At 47.2% G+C, this 4,225-nt stretch overlaps 1 pseudogene; it reads right to left on the bottom strand.

Annotated features, from left to right (window-relative positions):
* Positions 1 to 1,235: 1,235 nt before the first annotated feature.
* Positions 1,236 to 4,225, bottom strand: part of LOC102833101 — a 21,789-nt pseudogene continuing 18,799 nt past the window's right edge.

The raw sequence follows: 4,225 nt of genomic DNA, 5'->3' as shown, positions 1-4,225 counted from the left end.
CTGGCGTAGCACCTCAAGAGTAGCACTAGACTGCTAACCCAAGGTCAGCAGTTCAAACTCACCAGTTGCTCCTCGGACACCCTAAACAGAGTTGCTATGAGTCCAAACCAACTCAACAACACTCAACAACGACAAGAGTGGTATCATTACACATGTATAAGAGGGTCTGCTCCTGTAAAGATTTACAGCCTCAGAAACCCTATACAGGGTCGCTGTGAGTCAGAACTGACTCCACGGCACGTGACCACCACCACCACCCCTTCCCCAAGAGGAGTGCTGGCATGGCACTGCAGGGTATGCCCTGGATTGTTAACCCAAGGTTGGAGGTTCAAATCTACCAGCTGTTCCTTGGAATCCCTACTCAGGGTCACTCTTTGTGGTTCTGTAGGATAAGCAGTGGACTTCTAACCACAAGGTCGGTGGTTCAAACCCTCAGCCACTCCTCGAAAACTCTACACAGGATCAGTGGAAGTCAGAACCCTAGACAACATTTAACACCACCAGTAGTTGACCCTTCTCATGTAGGCACCACACACAACAGTATAAAGCACTGCCTGAGCTGGCGCCATCCTGTGATCAGTTGGGGATGGGACAGTTGTGATCCAAAAGTGGATAGCCAGGTCTTTCTTCCTAGTGTCCCTTAGCTTGGATGTTCTGCTGTCGCATAGTCAGCATCTCGGAAACATCCAAAGCTGTGCAGGTAGGTGGGTAAGTGGTGACTGCACTTGAGATGCATTGGCTGGAACCAGAGTCTCCTACTTGAAACGTGAGAATGAGACCCCTGTTTAACAAAGGAGAACTGAACTAGAATGTCCTATCCTTCCTATCGTAGTTGTTGTTGTTGTTGTTGTTAGGTGCCTTCGAGTCGGTTCCGACTCATAGCGACCCTGTACAGGGTTTCTGAGGTTGTAAATCTTTGCGGGAGTAGAAAGCCTCATCTTTCTCCCGCGGAGCAGCTGGTAGTTTCGAACCGCTGACCTTAAGGTTCGCAGCCCGATTCGTAACCACTACGCTACCAGAGCTCCTTTCCTATCGTAGTTAGTATACTCTAATTTGTTTCCAGTGTATAGACATGCGTAGTTATGTTGGGCTTCACTTTATTGTACTTTGAAGATAACTGTGTTGTTTATTTAAATGCCACGTGCATGATAAGCTTGCATGGAGCAGATCTGTCGGCACCAAGTTCCCAGCAGTGTGTGCTCACTGTGTGTCTGTGTGCTCTGTGACACTCAGTCTCACGCTAGTTCACACTTTTTCATCTCGATGTTGCACACTTCATAGATGATACAGTACAGTGTCGATGGAACTTCCGTAGGCACTGGGAGACCGAAAAATCAAAACAAAAACCTAACTGATGTGCGTGACTTTATGGCAGTGGGCTGGAATGCCATGGCATCTTTGAAGTCTGCCTGTGTTCATTTCTGTGGTTAAATATAGTGACCTGTCCACTTGTACTCAAAAAGGATGTACCTCCTGAAAACCCAGGGACTCCTGATGGGTCTGGTGAAAGGGGACAGGGCATAAAGCGAGTAGAATTTTATGTCTCAACGGTGAGTAAGTGCTATCAGGATTAATAGCGATTGTCACAACCATAAATGTAGAAGAGGTGTAACTAAAATGGGGAGCAGTTAATCTGTCATTTCAGGAACAGAGGACATTAGGACCATCAAGAGGGAAGAGAAAGAGTGGAGTGTGGGACCCTAGCCAAAACAGGCACAACAGAGATGGTGGCAGGGGCGGTGGCACAGAGAGACAGAGCAGCAGAGAACTACAGGCTCAGGGACTGAGAAAAGTAATGTGTCTGCAGGCAGGAGGTTGATAAGTAAAATGTACCCTTTGAACATTCAAACAAATAGATATTTTCAGTGTGGTATGTGTACAGCAACAACAGTTAAAGGAATAGAGGCAAATACTGTTAACTGTTGGTACATGGAGGGGATTGTAATCATTGCAATGGTTTGTTGAATGTGAAAATGATTATCTGCCCTGTAAACCTTCACTTAATTCTCAATAGCAGCTTAACAAAAGCAAAACAAAAACCCAGTAACTCCTTCCTGTGTCTCCCAAACCCCACCACCTCTGTGCCCCAGGCAGGCTTCAGCTTGTGTAGGAGGGATTTATAGACATGGTTAGAGATGGCAGCCGAGATCAGATTACTTCACTGCTTGATAGCGTCAAGGAAGATGCCCTTTTCTTTAAGGATGGGACCATGTTGGTAATGGGAGGTTGTTGAGATGCTCAACCTCATGATAATTAACATGCTTTCCTGGCCCCATGACTGTATTCTGGAATTTCAGTCCTCTGGAAGTACCTGAAGGTGCCCAAGTGGTGCTGTGAGAAAGGTCAGCGGTTCAGAACCACCAGACGATGCTCCAAGGGAGAACGGTGTGACAGTCGGCTTCTGTAAAGATTTGCAGATATCCTCTGTCCTGTAGGGTCGCTGTGACTCAGAATGAACGCGATGGCTGTGGGAGGGTGGGTAAGTGCCAGGTGTCATGTTATCTCCCTGCAGGCCAGTGTCTGCTTTCCCCATGGCTCTGGCAAACCCAGTAGTCCTGGTACAGTACTGGAGGACAAGCAGTGAACTGCTAGATATCTATAAAACAGTCAAAGTGTCTGTCTGTCCCACCACACTCCTTACCTACAGTCGTCAGTCCACCTAGCCTTGTCACTCGGATGGCTCACAGGGATTTCCCATGTGGATCCTGGCTGCTTCTTAGCAGAAACCCCCTAGCAAGTCTGCTGCACAAAACATTGCAATGGAATGGATAAAGTAAGAGTATATAGGGGGAATTAATTACAAAAAATTTTTACCTACAGAAAATCGGATTTCCTAAGATGCTTTCCTTATGCCATTTAAATGGACTCCCAGGCACTTGAACGTCAGACTCCATCTGTCTCTAGTGGCCTTCATTCATCATGAATGCTCTTTTTATAACTCTTGTGGCTCTGTGGGTTAATACACCAGACTGCAAAGCCATTTGAATTGCAAGGTTAGCGGTTCAAGCTCACCAGCTCCTCCTTGGAAACCCTATACAGGGTCGCTATGGGTCAGAACTGACTCGACGGCACTTAACAACAACAACAACAACCACCCTCTACCCAGGGGCCTTCCAGAGCCTTGCTCCACCATCACTGAGAGGTGCTGCTTCAAACAGGGGGTGGTGATGAACATTGCAGCTAGTTAAATGACTTCAGTTCTCACTTCAAGGGACAAAATCTCCCAAAGAGTGCCTTCCAGGCAGAACAAATGTTTCTGTTTTCAGTACGACTTTGAAAATAAGCAGAGCTGTTACAGGAAAAAAGCCTGTGTGTGCATGCCCTTTCTATCCTGACGAGATCATCATAGCTCCATTATCTAACCCACTTTCCAATTCAGAGCAGGAACAACAGTCATTTGCAGAAATGATGGTTACAATAAGGATCCCTGGTGGTACTGTAGGCTAAGCACTGGGCTACTAACTGCCTGGTCAGCAAGACAAAACCACCACCCTGTCTGTGGGAGAAAGATGAGGCAGTCTGCTCCCGTAAAAAACAGACGCTTCAAAACCCTGTGCAGCAATCCCACTCTTGTAAAGAGTCACTGTGTGTCACAATGGACTTGAATGCTGCTGCGTTTGAATGGGATGGTTGTTGTGGAGTCCTCTCCAACTCATGGTGCCCCCGTGTGTGTCAGAGTAGAACTGTGCCCCACAGGGTTCTCAGTGGATGATTTTTCCTAAGTAGATTCCACTCATGGTGCTCCGTGTGTGTCAGAGTAGAACTGTGCTCACAGGGTTCTCAGTGGATGAATTTTCATAAGTAGATCCCACTCATGGTGCCCCCGTGTGTGTCAGAGTAGAACTGGGCTCCACAGGGTTCTCAGTGGATAAGTTTTCATAAGGAGATCCCACTCATGGTGCCCCGTGTGTGTCAGAGTAGAACTGTGCTCCACAGGGTTCTCAGTGGATGATTTTTCATAAGTAGATTCCACTCATGGTGCCCCCGTGTGTGTCAGAGTAGAACTGTGCCCCACAGGGTTCTCAGTGGATGAATTTTCATAAGTAGATTCCACTCATGGTGCCCCGTGTGTGTCAGAGTAGAACTGTGCTCCACAGGGTCCTCAGTGGATGATTTTTCCTAAGTAGATTCCACTCATGGTGCCCCGTGTGTGTCAGAGTAGAACTGTGCTCACAGGGTTCTCAGTGGATGAGTTTTCATAAGTAGATTCCACTCATGGTGCCCC

Source organism: Chrysochloris asiatica, unplaced genomic scaffold, assembly GCF_000296735.1.
Source record: "Chrysochloris asiatica unplaced genomic scaffold, ChrAsi1.0 scaffold00281, whole genome shotgun sequence".
Taxonomy (NCBI): domain Eukaryota; kingdom Metazoa; phylum Chordata; class Mammalia; order Afrosoricida; family Chrysochloridae; genus Chrysochloris; species Chrysochloris asiatica.
Note: the sequence above shows the minus strand (reverse complement) of the source record. Positions and strands in the feature narration are given on the sequence as shown.